The 19,461-nt window shown below is 41.8% G+C and overlaps 1 long non-coding RNA gene and 1 pseudogene across 2 annotated transcripts; one reads left to right on the forward strand and one right to left on the reverse strand.

Annotated features, from left to right (window-relative positions):
• The first annotated feature begins 1,999 nt into the window (after positions 1 to 1,999).
• On the forward strand, positions 2,000 to 11,939 carry LOC140702736 (uncharacterized). The gene is made up of 3 exons (XR_012081988.2): positions 2,000 to 3,740; positions 9,556 to 9,642; positions 11,054 to 11,939. It is a non-coding gene; the product is annotated as an uncharacterized LOC140702736 (long non-coding RNA).
• On the reverse strand, positions 7,089 to 9,590 carry LOC110074940 (isovaleryl-CoA dehydrogenase, mitochondrial pseudogene; annotated as a pseudogene). The gene has a single exon (XR_013537011.1). The product of XR_013537011.1 is annotated as an isovaleryl-CoA dehydrogenase, mitochondrial pseudogene (transcript).
• Positions 11,940 to 19,461: the final 7,522 nt, after the last annotated feature.

Below are 19,461 nucleotides of genomic sequence, written 5' to 3' on the forward strand. Positions count from 1 at the left end.
AGTCTTAGAGTGGTCCTCACTGACCAGATAGGCGGGGTATAAATTAAATAAATAAATAAATAAATAAATAATAATAATAATAATAATAATAATAATATTTGAAATTGCTGCCAATAGATTGCAAGGTTGAGCTATGACTTAAACATGGACCATATTCAATCACATTTTTAAAAAAGCTGAAAAATTCACAGAATATCACATTTTCGTTGATGATGCTGTTGTCGGAGCTTGAAGTAACCTGGGGAGCTCTAAGGTAATCAGTGGCAATCAGTGCCCAGTTTCCCAGTTCCCTCCTGAAATTATTCCCTGAGGAGCCTGTAATGTTTGTACCTGAAAGCCTTTTGCTGCCAAATCTCTCCCTGCTTCTCAAACCAACTGCTACCATTGATTATAAACTGTTGGACTGCTAGATGCAGTTGTGTTATCAAGGCAGTCCTTTTTTCTCTTAATCAGCTGGTGATTCCCCCCCCAGGCAATTGCCCAGTGTAGATTACCTTAGTGATGAGATGTTTCTTTTTCTCTGACTAGGCAGGTAGGTTTTAAGGTTTTTTACAGCAGCCCTACTGTTTCTCTGAAATGCCTATCAGGGCTGCCTGTGAATGGTAAAAATCTTTTTTTTTTTTTGGTTCAAGAGCATCCTCCTCCTCAAAGATGGGGTATGTTACATTTCTTGAACCCCCCCTTCTTTTTTTAAGCATATTCTCTGGATTTTGGGTATTGTAATCTAACAAACGTAATTTCCCTATACCTGCTCCCTTTATATTGCACTCACATTCCCGGATAGAAGATGAGTGCTTGAGGTCCACCAACATCTGCTGTCTCATCAGTAATGGTTCTTAGATCACCAGCTAGGCACAACTAGTATGAGACATGGTGCTTCTGATCCATTGTGGGATGTCTTCAAGGGTAATGTGGTGGTGACAGAGCAAAAGGCTGGTCCTGCTGAATTATTTGTTGTTTAGTCGTTAAATTGTGTCTGACTCTTCATGACCCCATGGACCAGAGCACGCCAGGCCCTCCTGTCTTCCACTGCCTCCCAGAGTTTGGTCAAAGTCATGTTGGTCGCTTCGATGACACTGTTCAGCCATCTCATCCTCTGTCGTCCCCTTCTCTTGCCTTCACACTTTCCCAACATCAGGGTCTTTTCCAGGTAGATTTCTCTTCTCATGAGATGACCAAAGTATTGAAGCCTCAGCTTTAGGATCTGTCCTTCCAGGGAGCACTCAGGATTGATTTCCTTCAGAATGGATAGATTTGATCTTGCAGTCCAGGGGACTCTCAAGAGCCTTCTCCAGCACCACAATTCAAAAGCATCAATTCTTCGGCAGCCAGCTTTCTTTATGGTCCAACTCTCACTTCCATACATCACTACTGGAAAAACCATAGCTTGGACTATGCGGACCTTTGTCGGCAAGGTGATGTCTCTGCTTTTTAGGATGCTCTCAAGGTTTGTCATCGCTTTCCTCCCAAGAGCAGGCGTCTTTTAATTTCGTGGCTGCTGTCACCATCTGCAGTGATCATGGAGCCCAAGAAAGTAAAATCTGTCACTGCCTCCATATTTTCCCCTTCTATTTGCCAGGAGGTGATGGGACCAGTGGCCATGATCTTAGTTTTTTTGATGTTGTGCTTCAAACCATTTTTTTTTGCGCTGCTGAATTATGCTCTGACACAATTGAAAGAAAGTTGCTCTGGTAGCCAGAAACTGTCCATCTGGTCAGACCTGACCTGAGATTTGGCCATGCCATTTTTACTCTAAAGGACAGGGGTGGGCTGTGATAGGGCATACATAAGAAATACAGTATATCAGATATTTAAAGGAAAGCCATTTTTGTTTTTTAAGCAAAGCATTCTGCTTACGTACTACCCTATAGCACTTAAAACACACTCTGGGCATTTTCCAAGTTAATTGTGCATGCTATATACAATTAACAGAGCAAGCTGGGTCCTCAATTTACCAACCACAGAAGGACTGAGTGAACCCTGAGCTGGCTACCTGGGATTTAACCTGGGTTGTGAGCAGAGTTTTGGCTGCAGTACTGCAGTTTAACCACTGCACCACTAAGCTCAATCCTGGTTGAAAGTTTCCTAGTAAGCAGGGCAACATTTTTAGCTGATTTGTTCACATGATATTTCTGTTATCATAGAAGGAACTTTTGAAAAACATGCCATCTGCCTCCCCACAGACATGAGAGGTCTGTTCATGGTCCAGAAGAAATAGCTTCTGCAGCAATAGCCCCTAGTCTGAACTCTCTGTGTGATTGAAGCAGAATTTGGTATAAAATTAGTTTTCCTGACTTCGTAGCCAATATTCCCCCCAGCAGTCAACGCTATCGGCCATGCTATCTGGGGGCATCTGGGAGCTGTAGTCCAAAATCATAACTTTAAATTCTGGAGGGGTGTGTGATCGTGAACTGGGTGCACAAACAGAATATATTTTAATCACTGGTGGAATGACTCTATTCGTGATTCACTTCCTGACGAAAGTTGTACTCAAATAATACAAGGCTAAACTGAACATTATGGGAGTGGATGTCTGCTTGCTCAATGAGTTTCCCTTCCCCTTTCTTTCCCTGCAGCCTTCTGCACACCCCTAAATATTCTCTGCAGCCTCCCCTAACTCCCTGGAGCCAACTTGGGAAGCATATGGGAGCTGCAAGGAAGAGAATGTGTGTGGGGGTTGAGGATACTTCTTTGATGGAGCAGAACAGCAAGGAAGTTGCATCATTGCTTTCCAGGTGCCCATAATTGTAAACATCCTATGTTTTCAGTTCCTTGTCCACCTAATCCTATTAGGAGAATATTAGACTATAAATCGTCTAAGCAGGATTAGTGTGCGTGTGTTCCTCCACAACATGCAAGGATTCCAAATACTGCTTTATCACTTATAGAACAGCAGGCTGTATGTAAAGGCTGAAAAATGAGAGCTGGAACCTCAAATTTACTAGGGTGTTGTTACTGAGATGGAAGCTGTCAATTACCATTGACAAGTTCTCCAACTTAGGTTGACAAAATTAATGTAGAGAAGGATGGGTTGGATAAAAATTCATGGACACGTCAGTAGCATCTGGCGGGGAGGAAAATAAATTAGAGTGATATCTTGTATGAAATGTAATTGTCACAATTCTGATGATGATACTTGTTTGACATCAGTGTGCACTCTAACAAGGAAAGGTCTCTGCCCCAAGCATGGGGTTGGGCACTGGGTTACAGAATCTTTTGCACAGGTCTTTTGTCTCGTCCAACATAGATATTTTTTCATTCTTAAATTAGTCTCCAAATGAATTGGCAACTACATCTACCCTTTACATTTATGCTGGTCAGTGGAGTTCTCATTACAATACAGGTTGACAATGAATAAAGGAAATATATTTGTATAGTGATAGCAGCTAAAATTTTGAATTCTACTCCATTTCCCCAGTAATCTAATTCTAGGTCTGGCTTGCCAGGCTTAAAACTTATGTGACCTCCTTTCTCCTCTTGTTCTTAGTACTGTGTTACTGTGGCTGGTGAAGGAACAGGTGACATTATATGAACTTTGCACTCCAGCACAAGTAGAGTGCCAACATGAACCCAAATCTTGGAGGAGCATCACTGGGGACAGAAGGAACCATCGTCACCTGGAACTGCGCAATGTTACGAGTGACACAAGGATGGCAAACACTGAAGGCTTTTATGTCTGAGAAAGGAAAGTTCAAAGGAATCTTGGAGACCAGTCATAAGACAAAGCAAGCTCCTGAATGGTGAGAGAAGCCTCTGTGGTGACACTCACACCTAATCAGCCCTTAAGGATTTTCTGCTTCTAATGATGGATCACTTAGAAGCTGTAGCATCTGCCTCTGCTGTTAAAAGGGCGCCTAAACCTTTCCCACTGGCCACTGTTCTGTTGTCTGTAGCAAACAGACAGGGTAAAAGTAAATTGAATTGTGTGTGAAGGTATAGAGCAGTGGTTCTTAACCTTTGTTACTCGGATGCTTTTGAACTGCAACTCCCAGAAACCTCAGTCAGGACAGCTGGTGGTGAAGGCTTCTGGGAGTTGCAGTCCAAAACTCCTGAGTAACCCAAAGTTAAGAACCAGTGGTATAGAGCACAAAATGTGAAGCTGGCTTGCCCTCTGACATGTTATGGGGTGCCATGGAATCAAATCACCTTTATCTGTAGTACAAGATGCACAGGGTTTATTTCATCTCAGCGGGAGGTTTCTCTGTCCTCTTCCGTTTCATAAGTGAAGATAGGAGTACTTGTAACTTTTCTATCTTCAACATAACAGGTTACCTTTTCAAAACATTGCTTAGGTTCCACATGAGCACAATTCTATTTATGTATGGGGAGGGTTTCTTGCTCCATTTCTCCCTATTTGTGTAGGGGGGCATTTCCCCTTGACAAAACTGTTCCTGAAGGTTGAGGGGCCCTCTAGAATTTGGTCTGATAGCATTTTTGATGGGAAAATTTGGCAGACCTGACTTGTACAAAACATTGGTGGAGCGATTCATTTCATAATGGTCTGTTAACACTTATTACAAGACAGCTGCTCTTCAGACACATGGGGGGGGGAAGTATGCAAGGGGAACCAGAGCATTTTGATCCAGCTGTAATGCATGCAGGCTACAGGGAGGAGCATAATTTGAAAAACTTACCGTACTTGTATGGACTACAACTCCCAGGATCTCCCAGCCAGTATGGCCACCATGCTAAGTGATTCTGGGACTTGTAGTCCTAAAAGAGTAATGGTTCCAGGCTTTGGCCAAGGTGTCCTGCTCAATGGTGAAGAGATTCAATTGGCAGGGATCTAGGAAGTGGGGTTGTTGTTGCTATGTGCTGTCAAGTCATCTTGTACTCATGGTGACCCTCTGAATGAACACTCTCAAAAATGTCCTGTCCTCAGCAGTCCTGATCAGCTCTTGTAGACTCAAGCCTGTGGGTACTTTCAGAGAATCAGTCCATCTCATATTTGGTCCTCCTCTTTTCCTGTTGCCTCCCACCTTTCTCAGTATTATGGTCCTTTCCAGAGAATCCTACCTTCTCATGATGTGCTCAAGGTAGGACAGCCTCAGTTTCAATATTTTTGCCTCCAGAGATAGTTCTGTCTTGATTTGCTCTAGGACCCCTGTTTGTCTTTATAGCATTCCAGGGTATCTATAGAGCTCTCCACCAGCACAATATTTCAAACAAATGCTTTTTTCCTGTCAGCTTTCTTTACTGCCACATAAGAACACAGACTTGACATTTGTTAAAAACACGATTAATTTTTTTAAAATGTTCTGATGCTCCCAAAGACCAATATTTTGTTATGTGTTCAAAATCCCCATTCTTGCTTCTTCGCTGCCTTACAGATTTCTTCTATCTCTCCACCCAAATGTGGCCAAAGTAGCTGTTAGCCACTGCTCCTCTGCTGCCGCACTGCTTGCTTCAAATATCTTCCCCCTCCCACCAGGGGACGTGGTGGCGGGAGAGCTAATCCCAGCCTCCAGAAATTGCTGACTTGTTCACCGCAAATACCATGAATCCCTGTTTAAAGATTTGAGGCTGCTTTTAATCTCGTCTCTGATGAGACGCCATTGCTGAAAACACTGGAGGAAAGGGTCCATCTGTCTTGTGCCATATGTGTGTAAACTACGAGGCTGGTAAATACCGCTGAGTGTGTGGCCAGGGACGCTTTTTCCTTAGTCATCGATTAAAGATGAGACATGCAGGAAGGGAGCTGCAGACACCTCTGGCCCCTGAAGCCACCTGATCCAAAGTGCTTCATCAAAAGCGGAGCACAGAAATCTATAAGAGGAGTTTCAGTGATAAATAAACTCCTGTGTCATACTAAGGTATCACTGGAGCATGACCCAGCTTTCCGTCAGCTGGATGTAGTTCTTACATTTGTACTGAATCTGGTGAATCAACTTGCCAGATGCCCGGCTTTTCTGTCCCATTTTCCCCCCTTTGATTCTCCGTCAGTCAAGGAGGATGCTCAGACTTATTGACATCTGGCACGCCGAATGCTGAAGTCAGTGTTTAAACTCCTCAAGAGAACAACAGATCTTCCACTGGTTTGATGTGCCCCCCCCCTTTTTTTGTGTTGTCCTGAATATTGGAGTTTATCTCCCCTCAGATAAACTTTTTTGATTGTTTTATTAAAGTAGATTGGGAAACTCAAACATTTCTGAATGCCCATTGCCTCAGCTGTGTGACAAATGAAGAAATTAAGGATGCTCTTCTTTGTCATGAACTCTCTAAACATTTTAGGCAGTGATTCCCTTTACCAAGAAGAGAAAAAAACACCTTGAGGCCAAGGACACTGGGAAAACTCTGTTTTCAGACAACAACTCTCAGATTACAGCAGTCAGCTGGCTGTGTTGACTGAGGTATTTTGAGAGTTGTAGTGCAAAAAAAAGAGGTTTCCTCATTTCTGCCCTACATCTCTGTGTATGAAGGAGGAGAAAGTGTGAGTGATTGGTACACACTCATTCTTACACACTCTTATCCTGAGCAAAGGAAAGAGAGGCAGAGCCAGACAAGATGGCCCCTTTTCATTTGAAAGAACCAGAACTTGCTGCCAGGGTTGAAATAGCAACTTTGAGGGCATGTAATGTAAACAAGGATGCCTAGGAAGGAAGTGATACAATCAGTTTCCTTTCCATTTCGGAATGTGAGGCAGTTGTACAGAGTGCTTTGTGGACGAGCAGATGAAAAAGAAGATGAAGTTCTTGTACCTTGCATTGTTGTATGGAATAGGACATTTCAGCAGGTGTTACTGTGCAGTTATCTGTCTAAAAAATTGTCTTGGTTGGTGTTGAGTTCAGCATGCCTGAAGTTGATTTAAAAATACTGTATCCATTTACATGAAGTACAGCTAAACACACATTTTAAACCAAGACAGGAAAGCGAGTTATTTTGAACAGCCTTGGGGAAGCTGTTTATTTTATCTCAATTATGAACATGATTTATTTTGAATTGTTCTGGCATATGTGAACACCTTTGTTGGAGTAAATTGTGTCTGGTGGTGGTGGGGTGTTTGTCGAGTATTGTATCTCAGGAACTCAGGTTTTGGATGGCAGGATATCTTGCAATCCGAACTCTCAGTCCCCCCCCCCCCGTTTCTATTTTATCACTGCATCACTTAAGCACTGGAAACTGCTGACAACTGCCTCATTGGTGGTTTATCATACCTTGCCGTTTCTTTAGGATCTACCGCTGTCCCACTTTGAAATGCATACAAAATAAATTATTAAAAAACAACGAAAAACATAGCAGCAGAAGGAAACCGGGGAAGCAGGAGGAGGAGGAAGATTTATTGTGAGAGTCCCGGGGGAGTTCCCGCCTTGCCCGCTTCTTCCAACATGATGCCACCCGCCTGCTTTGGTGAAAACTGCTGAGTATGCTCTCATACACACACATACACCTGAGGAAAATGGGTAGAGAGAGGGTGGCTGGCAACATATCTGCAAATGCAGTGAATTAAAACTAGTCTCAATGGGCTGTGTACCCCAGCCCCCAAACCACATGACTACTGTGTGATTTTAAATTGATTTAAAATACCCCATTTCAAAACCCCAATTCGTTTTCATAGTGCAATTGTGCCCTTACTTGTATAATTCTCCGTACTTCGCTGGTTCCTGCTCCGATTTCATACAATTTGGCATCACGCAGAAAACGACCCATAGGTTAGTCATTGATGTAGCCATTTCCACCCAAACACTGGATTCCATCCAAAGCAACTTGAGCAGCACATTCTGCAGAGAAGAGAATCACTCCTGCACAGTCCTTTGAATTAAAGTGTCTTTGATCACAGGCTCTTGCCACATTGTATATATACTGTCGACATGCCATCAGCTGTGTATACTTGTCAGCCATTTTACCTTGCGTGAGTTGGAAATTGCCAATTTTCTGCCCAAAAGCTTCTCTCACGTGCAAATATGGGACAGTATGATCTACAACTGCCTGCATGATCCCCGGGGGTCCACCTGACAATACGAGTCTTTCCAGAGCCAAGCCACTTATCAACACATACACTCTTTTACTGAGGTGTCCCAAAACATTCTCAGCAGGAACCTTACAATCTTCAAATATTAACTCACAAGTATTTGACCCTCCCATTCCCAGTTGATCAAGTTTTTGTGCAGTGCTGAAACCAGGCATAGTTGCCACAATAAATGCTGTTATACCCTGAGAAGCTGGAACAGCATTTGAATCTCTTCTGGCATAAAAACGATCAGAACGTCCGCATCTGGCCCATTGGTAATCCAAAACTTGCTCCCATTCAAAACAAAATAATCCCCTTTTCTGTCCGCCCTTAGCTTCATGGAAACAACATCAGAACCAGCATTGGCTTCACTCATTGCCAGGGCTCCAATATGCTCTCCACTGATCAGCTTTGGCAGATATTTCTCTTTCTCTGCTTCACTGCCATTTCTCACTAGCTGATTGATAGAAAAATTAGAGTGGGCACCATAGCTCAATCCAACAGCTGCTGAAGCCCAAAATATTTCTTCCATCACTAAGACATGGTCCAGATAACCCATCGCTGACCCACCATATTCAGCTGGAGCAGTTATTTCCAGAACCCCTAGATCCCCAAGCTTCTTCCAGAAATCCCACATCTCTTTGAATTCATTCTGTTGATCGATTTCTTGGGCTTTTGGAGCCAAATGCTCTTGGCAGAATTTTCCCATAGTTCTTCTAAGCTGCTGCTGCTCCTCGCTCAGCCCATTAACCGTATCGTCAATGGCGAGACCAGCACACCCTTGACGCAGCTGCAGTACTCCAGCCAAGAAGCTATGCTGGGGCAAGCCCGAAGCCCCTCTCCTTACCACTGTGGCAGCCGCCATCTCCGTCCCGTCCCCCCTCCCTCCCCCCAAGCCACGCTGGGGAACCCCTAACTTGTATTAAATGATATGTTTGGTGAAATCTCTTCTAGGCAACTATTAAAGAAACATTTTCTCATAAGCATGTGTACTGTTGAGACTTGGCTGGTTTTCCTTTGTGATGCAGAATAGAAACCAACAGATTGCTAGAGTAATGAACTAGGATTCAGGAGACCTTGTTTGGATCCCCCAGCTCTGCCATGGCAACTCACTAGGGTGGTAGCAGTAAACACACTCCTTAAATACCTCACTTACCTTGAAAACCCTATTAGGGCCGCTATAAGTCATGTCCGACTTGACTGCACATAACAATAACCATGAGTGGATATTACAGGATTCTGAAATCTATTAAAAGACTTCCTGAAATCACAATGTGGTTGTGCCCTGGTTGTCTATCACTATCTACAAGGAAACTCTGCCACTGAGATGAATGGGAATGATGCCATTTATTAGATATATGTTCCATTTTCTTTTTTCTTTATTTCTTTCTTCTTTTTTTTGAAGAACACAGGGTGCAATCTTGTTGGAGTTTTATTTGCAACCTCACATGCTGTCTGTAGCTTGTGTGACTGGGAAGGATTTTTCTGGGTTGAAGTGACTTATATCTATCCAGCACTAACCAATGTTTGCTTCCAGCTATTGAACTGAAAGAGAGCCGAATCTCCCTGCTGAATGTTTTCTCCTCTTTTTCCTCGGTTGATGGCAGTTTTCTGCTGTTGATCAGTTCAGTCAGTTGCTGGCTATGTGTGCGGTAATGAAAGCAGTGTACACAAGTCTGTAATTTCAAGCAACGGTAAGTAACAAATGTTTTTCATTCTTTCTAGTACAAATGTCTCAGAGTGAGTTACTAGGACTTTAAGTGCCAGTTAATGAGAAAGAGGTGGACCCTGGGAAAATTGTAGCTATTCTCTTTTATGGATCTCTACGCCAACTGTATAGCAAAAGGAATTTTACAAAAATTCAACAAATCCTAGGAGTTGTGAATATTTATGGTCAAAATTTGGTCTACCTCATAATGTTTCATGAATATATGGGCCATTTTACAGATACTGTATAACATATGATCACGTGATAATTGGGGGAGATTTTTAATGAAATTCTTGATCTGATGCTAGATAGGCATACACTTCCTTATAGAACTCAGTCCTTACTGAGGTTAGTACTAAAAGGATATACTGTATGATTGAACTGGGCTTGATTGATGTATGGCATGTACTACATCTTACAGAACGAGATTATATATTTCTCTTATCAGTGCGTCAAAACTGTTTTCGCTTTGTTTATTTCTTGGTATCGTCTTCTATATGATAACATGCCAGGTAAACACAACAGAAATTTCAGACCATGCTTCTGTAGCCCTCACCATGCAGCTAACTGATATGGCAAAAAACGCTGGCTCCTGGCATCTAAATGTTGGGCTTTTGAATTATGAGGATTTTAAGAAACAGATGGGAAGTGAATTTCAATAATATTTTCTAATGAATGAAGGTACAGCATCTTCATGTGTTATTGAATGGGAGGCATATAAAGCATATATTTGATTTGGATTATAGCATTTGCTTCACATAAGAAATGAAGGAAGAAAACTTGGAAAAGACAGTGAAGTCTCTTTTAAGTCAGTTTGCAACATCTCATTCTCATTGTCTTTGGACAAACGCTGGCTCTATGGCTTGGAAACAGGGATGAGCACCGTGCCTTAGAGTCAGACGCAACTGGACTAAATGTCAAGGGAAACTTTTACCTTTACCTCATATAGTACTGGGCAAATATTTGGTACTTGTAGACATTCATGTTCTCTTAAGTTATGTTCCTGTCTAACAAATGGACAACAAAACTGGATTTTATAAGTCTTATGGTGGCTAAGAGACAAATCCTCTGAGCTTGGAAGGATAAACATCCACCATCAACTTACACAATGGTTGGAGGATCTTTTACCACTAGCTATGTTTGAACAAGTATCATACAGAAATCCATTTCATAAGGACATTGTCTAGGAGACCTGGAAGGCCTACACTGACTTATAGGCATAATTTGAGATGATGTAGTGATGATTACAGCTACATTGTAATTTTATAATGGTGGTTTATACTGAGTACTAACGTTATTGCATTTATTCTTTTTTGTTCTGTCTTTTGTTTTTTCCCCCTTTGTTCAATTAATTTTTGTTTCTTGTTTTCTCCCTCTCCTTCTGGATGCTGTCTCAGTGGCTGAGTTAGCTGCCATCATTATGGTATATCACCTATCCCTTGCTGTGTGGATTACCGGTAGTAGTCCTTTACTAAGGTTTTTGATGTATTTCATCCAATAAATCCTTCTTCTGCCTCTTCCATATTTACCCTTGATCTTCTCTTCAATGAGATATTGCAGTTTATTATATTTGCCATGAGTTATAATATGTCCAAGATATGTCCAAGATATGAAAACTTATGTTTCTTAATAATCATCTTTTTTTTTTTGTTTTCCTGTGCATTCTTTATTCTATCCGTCCATGGGATGAATAGCTAAAATTAAAATAGGATTAACTAATGAAGGTGAGATTAGAAGTGTTTGTACCACATACTTCTTGGCACACATCATACCTGAGTCCCTGGCAGCCAAAATTCAAAGGAAGCTCTAAGCCCAACACTTTGTGAAATGAGAGAAAGTGAAGTTTACATGACTGCAGAAGAACTACACAACTTTAGTGTTGGCAATGAAGAAATTAAATGAAGTTACAGATTTTGCATATCTTGGTTCAGTCATTAGTCCAAATGGAGACTGCAGCCAAGAAATCAGAAGAAGACTGAGACTTGAAAGGCAGCAATGAAGGAATTAGAAAAGATCATCAAGTATTAGGATGTGTCACTGAAGACCAAGACCAGGATCATCCACAGTATCATATATCGAATAATTATGTATGGATATGAAAGCTGGACAGTAAAGAAAGCTGACAGGAAGAAAATTGATTCATTTGACCTATACTGCTCATCATGAGAATCTTTCAGACCCAGTATCCAAGGCCATGCATTTGGTTCATCCTGATTCTAACTTTTTACAGCCAGTTGGAGGAAAACATTTGGCCCTCCAGATGCTATGGCCAACAACTCCCATTTGCCCTAGCTTCCCCAGCCAGGGATAAGAGATTGTGGGACTTGCAAGCTGCGTAATTCCAAAAGGCTAAGGGTTTTCCACTTATGTTCTCAAGATTGCAGAACAGAAATTCCCCACACCCCAAACAGAGTATGTTCCCCCCCCCCCACAATCACTTACACTAGAGATGTCGGGTGGGGGTGAGAGTTACATGGAAGAATAACAGGCACACGCAAACATGTATGGAAGTACAATATAGCCTACATTTCCAGAGGTGCAGAAAAATAAAATTTGGTTGCGTTTTCAATTATGCTTGAGTCATTTACTTCACATATTCCAAAATGTTGTTGACTATTGACATTCATGTCTAAATGTGGAAAACCCCAGCTATTACCCACTCCTTTTTGGTGAATGCTGAGTTGATTACTAGGAAATTCAGATATGCATTGGTGATGGAAGACAGTCAGCTACATATATGTAACTGTTAGCATATTCATTTGTGAACGTTGACACTCAACATATCATGGACATTCTCTGTAACACTTTAATTATAAGGATGCTGTCATATATACTGAGTGAAATGAATGTACTCACTAGACCATACTGTCAACACAGTCCTACTACAGCCCTCCAGAATAATGCAGAGTTTGAATTTCTGGCAAAATTCCTTTTAGCTACATGGTAGAAGTACAAAGACTCACAGAAAAGAAAAGCTACAAATTCCCAAGAGTCCACCTCTTTCTCGTTCAGTCTCAGTCACTTACTCTGAGACATTTGCAGGAGGAAAAAAAAACACTACTTACAGTTACTTGAAGTTACAGACTTGTACATGCTGCTTTCTTTACTGCACACATACTTAGCAACTAACTGAACAGATCAACAATGAGCAAACAATTAACACCAACAGACTCAGTGGAGCTGATATAACTTAGTGAACTGGAGCATTTGGCTGCATATTCCAGGGCCAGGAATTTGAACACTCCCACCTACATTTCCTGGGAGAGGCACAACCTGGAGCATGTGTGGCTGGTAAAATTACGTGCCTTGCCAGCAGTGTGGCCTTGAGCAAAGTGCCCTACTCCACCACCAGAAGAAAGATGTTGTTGTGAGGAAGGAGCCACAGGGACCAGCCTCCTTGTGAGCATGCTGTATCCTCTTCCTCCAGAGGTGGAGAGGTACAAGACTATGAGCTCCTCAATAAAGACTAGAATCCTGGCATAATTTGGGAGGCATATTTAGGAAAAATAGTTAAAGAAGAATGGAAACATGTATAGGACAAAAGGGTTTTTAAAAACATGTCAGTCAGAATAAAAGAAAATGGTTATAAAACAATGTGGAGGTGGTACCTAACACTAATAAAGCTAAATAAAATAGATTCTAAATATTCCAAGATGTGTTGGAGAAGTAATAAGAATTGGGTACATATCTGCATTTATGGTGGAAACACGAAGTAATGCAAAGGGTTTGGAGAGAAGTTGTTAAAGAAATAAAATAATATATTTGAAATCAACATTGAAGCATCATCAAGAATAGCATTATTATTGTTAATAGATGATCATGATATAAATAACTCAAAAGAGAGAGAAATGATTATAAATATGACAATAGCTGCTCAGTTACTTATAGCAAATACCTGGAAGAAGAATTGGGGTTTTCAACTGCATGAATGGTACAATGAAATTCGGAATATCACGATTAACAATAAACTGACATTTGAAATTAAGTTTTTAAAAGAAGTGATAAAAATCAATAAATTTAATGAGATATGCGATGACTTTATAAATGCTGAATTGAATAAAGGAAAAGGGCAAAAGTCAGGGCAAGAATATACGTATTTCTGGAAGGGATGAGGGGTCATTTAAAAGATGAATGCAACGTTGTTGTAAAATGTATATTAAATTTAATCATAAAATACAATACAATAAAAGAATCATGACACTGAAGAAAGAATTGTGCACCCCCTTCAGAAAGCCTGAGAAACAAGCCACCAATGACAGCTCACAGCCCAGAGGGAAAGGAAAATCTGGGAATGGACCTACCAATGGGGGTGGCTTGTCCCCAGCTAGAAGAAAGAGTGGGAAGGGAAATGGGGGAGAGAAAGGAGGACTCGATGAGTGGGAGGAAATAAAAGGAGAAGGAACAAGGGCAAAGGGAGGAGTCCGAGAGAAGGAAGAAAGGAGAAAGGAAGAGACGAGGGCAGAGCCAAAAAGAACAGAAGAAACCCCTATAGCCCCATTTACCAGAAGGCTGGGAGTTGATAGAGAAAGAAGACTTCTTGACTGGGGAGTTGGTTAAATTGATGATTTGTAGGGAAGAAGCCAAGAGACAGAGACGGAGCCAACCTTGATGTAAGCCTTTCTACTGGATGGGGGTGGTGGGGGGAAAGAAAGAATTATAGGAACAGAGGAAGTTGGGCATGCAGGAGATACAAGCCTTGGGAAGAGTGTCTCAGAGAGGATGGCTGGGGTTAATGGAAAAGAAGACGGGGGATCCTGTGAGGACTGAAGAGATGGAAGGGGTGAGACCTACAAAGGAGGAAATGACAGAAGGGGACTGGGCACACTATCCCAGCTGTGGCAGTCTGTGCGCAGCATGACATCCAACTCCCTCATTCACCCACGGACAAGGAAAGGTTTGGTGGAACTCCCCAACATTTGGAGAGACTATGTTCACTGTTGCCAGAGATGGACTGTTGGAGTCCCATTGGTTGATGATGGAAAATGAACCCATTAAGGTGGTGGTGGAACAACCACCAGTCTTGTTAAATAAAGATGTTGTTGTCAAATCCGAATATTCCTATTGTGTGTGTCTGGAGTTGGGTGGAGTACCCTCAGTCAAACATGAACCCAAGTTTAAATGGGTTTTGGGTATCTGGCTAAATAGCTCCGAGAATTAGATCTCTGTTTTGGAGTTTGATTCCCCACCCACACTTTCAGCCTGGGCGAACAGCCTGCTCATGTAGCCTTGGGCAAGCTGCATAGTCCCAGAGCTTCCCCAGAAGATGGGACTGATAAAATACTTCTGAGTATTCTATACCTAGCAAATTCTGGAAAGGTTTGCCACATGTCAGAATTGACTTCAGGACACATAATTATTAAGATATATTGGGGCAAAAGTCATAGATGTCACTTTGGGCCCATTTGGAGGAAAGGTGGATTTAAAAAATGTGAACCTAGAGTCATTACAACATCAATCAGTCTCTGTTCCCAAATTCTGCATTAATTCTGACATTCCCTTGTTGCCAAAAATTCCTGACTGCATATGTTTTGTTGTGATTTTGTTTGAATTCATTTGGATAACAGGAAGGTCCAGGGGAAAAAAAAAACAGCCTATATTCCTCAGATTAGATCAGCCTCCCCTCAGCCCACCCGAATTTCAGCCAAAGGAGTTTGGAAACAGGATGTTTAATTTGATCTAGAGAGATTACTGTATATTTTAGCTAAGGCTAATAAAAAGAAAATCCAATAGATACATTAAAATGTCTGAGATGGTGGCTAAATACCACTCGCCAGTTAGACCATTGACCCTGCTGCACTTAAAGGAGTCTGAGAGTCAGACGTTTGACGCCAGGAGACAGCGAAACGGGTGTGCGTGTGTGCACATGAATGTGTGTGTGTGTGTGTGTGTGTGTGTGTGTGTGTGTGTGTGTGTGTAAAAATGTGTGTTGGAGGAATCTAGAACTGTGTTTGTTGCCTAAAATCTTTGGGGGGTCTTCGGGCGCAGTGAAACATTTTAAAGCTGTGTTTAAAACACATCCATTAACACTGCATCAGCAGGAAGATGTTAGATGTTCTTTCCCTGAAGGGTGGCTTCTCTTAAAATACTGCTCATCAATATTTAAGCACATATTGTCAGTCAGTGCATGTTACCATTATCTCTGTGATTATAGAAAATCCATGCAGATCTGAATCTAAATATAAGATTGTGCCAAAAAAAAAAGTATACGAGAAAATGAGAGCTCTTGGCCCCAACCACTGTGGCTGATATCAGACTTGTTTTCTGAGGACTTCTGTTCCAATTCTGACCACTTCTGGAATAGCAAACTCCACATATGGCAAGTTCTCTTCAAGCATTCTTTTCTTCAGGAAATTAGTAATGCTACAGGGTAGTTTCGCAGCTGATGCCAAGTCTGCAGTCAGCTCATTTTCACTTCTGATGCATTCTACTTATTTCATGGCCAGCAGCCATTTAGAAACATGCTGCTTTCAGTTCTACAAAACAAACTGTAATTTTCTCCCTGGGTTGAACAAGTGCAACAATTTGTCTTTATTTACTCTGAAGTATACATGTAATTAGCATGGACTAACAGGCAAACACTCTGAAATACAATTCACACTCAGCTATGTTAACTTGTGGAGCTCTGGATCTGCCTGCCAGCTCCGATGTAACATCTCTTAACAAACTTGGTTGAGCTGATCATGACAAACTGGCCACATTCACACAAAGCTGCAGGCCAGAATCGCTGAGAGTTCAGGATTATTGGTAATGAGCCAGGAAGCGCATGTCTGGCTGCTTGATCGCTCCTGCCTGACTCCTCTTGAAAATGAGAATGGCTACAAGCAGTGAGGAACTGGATCGGCAGGATAGCTCAGAGAATTAAGTATCTGGCTGTGGAGCCAGAGGTTTGGAATTTGATTCCTCATTGTGCGTTCCAGAAGAGTCAGCCTGTGCGGTCTTGGGCAAACCTCACAGTCCCAGGACAGGCCCAGAAGAAAGGAATGGCAAATCACTTCCAAGTATTCCCAATCTGGAAAAGGGTTGTCATAAATCAGAATTGCCAAGAACGGGCAAAAGCTTTGCATTATCAGCAAACCAGGATCCCAGGACAGCATCTGTATCACACAATTATTGCAGGTTGACACCATTTTAAATGTCACGGCCACATCCTGCGGGATTCCAGGATCTGCAGTTTGGGGAGGAACTCAGAATTACTGGCTAGCAAGCTCTAGTGCAGTGGTTCTCAAACTGGGGTCCCCAGATGTTCTTCGACCACAACTCCCGGAAATCCTGGCCAGCACAGCAAGTGGTTGCGGCTTCTTGGAATTTCAGTTCAAGAATATCTGGGGACCCCTGTTTGAGAACCACTGCACGAGTGCACTGCCTTACATTGCATCACTAGAGCTGTGGATGCTCAGTATTTTGCCAAACTGCAAATCTTACAACAACACAGGATATTGTCATGGAAACCAGAAGTGGTATCCAATAGCCAATACTCCTGTTTGCTTATTTTCTTACAAGGCCAATGTGAGGATAGGATCCCTAAAGTTCTCCTTATTCTATTGTGTTTCATTACAACTCTCTTCCTCCTTGTTGCTGCTTATTGTGACTGTAGTTATCCCCAAGTTCTAAACAGCTTCTAGCCCTTCCTCTCCTGACTCTTCTTCTTGTGGGATGTGGTGGAACAACCTGTCCACACAGCCAAAGGATGCCAAACCCATGTGGGCTATCCAGTGGCATTCTTCTACTCAATCCATGGCCCTTCTCTTTCTCTGCCCTTTGTCCATCAGTTGATTGTTGGAAGGAAATTCAAAGGCAGAAAGAAGGACCAAGGTCACCCATAGTAGTTTTGCCCCCTTTTTGCGGCGTTTAAAAGCCTTGCTTTTTCGTGGGTAGGTGCAAATGTACAGCAAGAGAAGATATGGTTCATTTGTATTGTGAAACCACAAACGGATCATTTTGCTTCAATGAGACAGGTGGAGGCATGGTATATATGCCTTCATGTGGTTTCCCTCAAGGATCTGAAGACAGCATCTGGCTTGGTTGTTGGTTTGATAATCTTTGTATTATATGTTATTTGTTGACCTCAGTACTCATTGACCTCAATACTCTGTTTCATTTCTTAATTAAAGAACTGAATTTATAACAGTGTTGTTCAAAAATTATAAGCCCAGAGTCTCCTCTAATTGCCATCTGTGGGTTGACTGTTCCTAAAGCGAACATACACAGAACTTGGTTGCACGTTTACAGTGTTTCTGCCGTCTGCTGTGTGGAAGGCAAGGGTGCCAATAGTAAGTGGAGCCAGGGGTTATGGACAGAGCCAAGGCAAAGGTGGGCATTCATAAATGCATGCGCATCATACGCACAGAGAGAGAACAGACAAGAATTCATACATAGATAAAGGCTGGGCAGAAATGTGTACCTTGCCCCAAATTAGAAATGTTCATATTTGCTTCTATTTCCTTCCCACACTTTCTCTCTTACAGAGATGTGCACATGGACACAGACTTTGAGGCCGGGGACTCAGCAGGGGGAGACACAGTAGGGGTTCCTGGTCCTCTGCCTGGTAAAGAAGGCAGGTGGGAGTGGGATAGTCAAGAAAAGCCTTTGCCTGACATGGGACAGTGTTCCACTTCCCTAATGGACCAGACTCCATCATATATGGCTTTTTTTAAAAACACAGGCTAAGCTTGGTAATCAGCTCTGCAAGAAGAAATGTCTATTTTCAAAAGACATTTCAGGGGAAACTTCCTTAGGAAGAAAAAGAAAACAGAGAGAAGGAAGGAGGAAAACAGAAGCAAGTCATGTCCACATCCTTCCTAGTTCTTTATTACTATCAGTGAATGTTTATCATGAAACTCTCCCAAATAAAACATGCAAAAGAATTCAAGGAAATTCTGGAAAACAGTGACAGTTTTGGTCCTTTGTGTCTTTTATCAATAATCGGCACGAAGTTGCTCTAGCTAGAAACGGTAAAACAGACTAACAAAGGAAAGGATAATAATTAAGGTTAGACCCCAGCTTGGATTGTGCATTCCTGACGTATTTGCAAGTGGAAATCTAGCAAGAGTCTATTTCAAGAAAGCTTGCTCTGAAAAAGCATCTATATAATGTTTTAAAAATTCAAGGTTTCAGAAACACTGAACTGTTTTGTTAGTTGCTTCAATAAATGCCTGAAGAATACCGGCACAACCTTTGATCTTTGGGCACAAGTTGTAAACATTTTAATGGTTTTGTTCATTTTATATAATTTGAATGCTGTTATCTTGTTGGATATGTTTCTGATGATGTCTCTAGCCTCTGAACGCAAGAGTTCCTCAAAAGATGCCGGGATGCTGAATACTAATCAGAGGACAGAAATCATCAGGGCTTGTAAACTGAGTATCTTATACCACAACCCAGTAGAAGGAAACACATTACACGGTGCCAAAAATGGGATCCAAATATAGAGACAAGAGATTCAGCATAAGGTCTGAATTCTACAAAGGACTGTAATGGAACAGTCCACGCCTCCTCTTATGCATGCATGGATTGGTTTCGGTTTTGTGGAGTAGTTTTATAGACTTTAAGTTAGACATGTGCATTGGGGCCCCAGACCTTGTTCATGTCCAAGTAAGGGGCAGAGATTGCGGCCTGACCTCGACTGCACTCATTTCCAGATACTTCAACCCAAATTTTGTCTCTGTCTTTGCCAGTATTTTTGTATTTTCAGAGCTTTCTGGAAAACCACATTCTTGCAAATGGGAAAACACAAACATATAGTATATATGTAGAACGAGGGCCTACCACTCTTTTCTGTGGTACAGCTTATGCAGCTGGCTGTGTT

The sequence above is a fragment of the Pogona vitticeps genome, chromosome 1 (genome assembly GCF_051106095.1).
Source record: "Pogona vitticeps strain Pit_001003342236 chromosome 1, PviZW2.1, whole genome shotgun sequence".
NCBI lineage: Eukaryota > Metazoa > Chordata > Lepidosauria > Squamata > Agamidae > Pogona > Pogona vitticeps.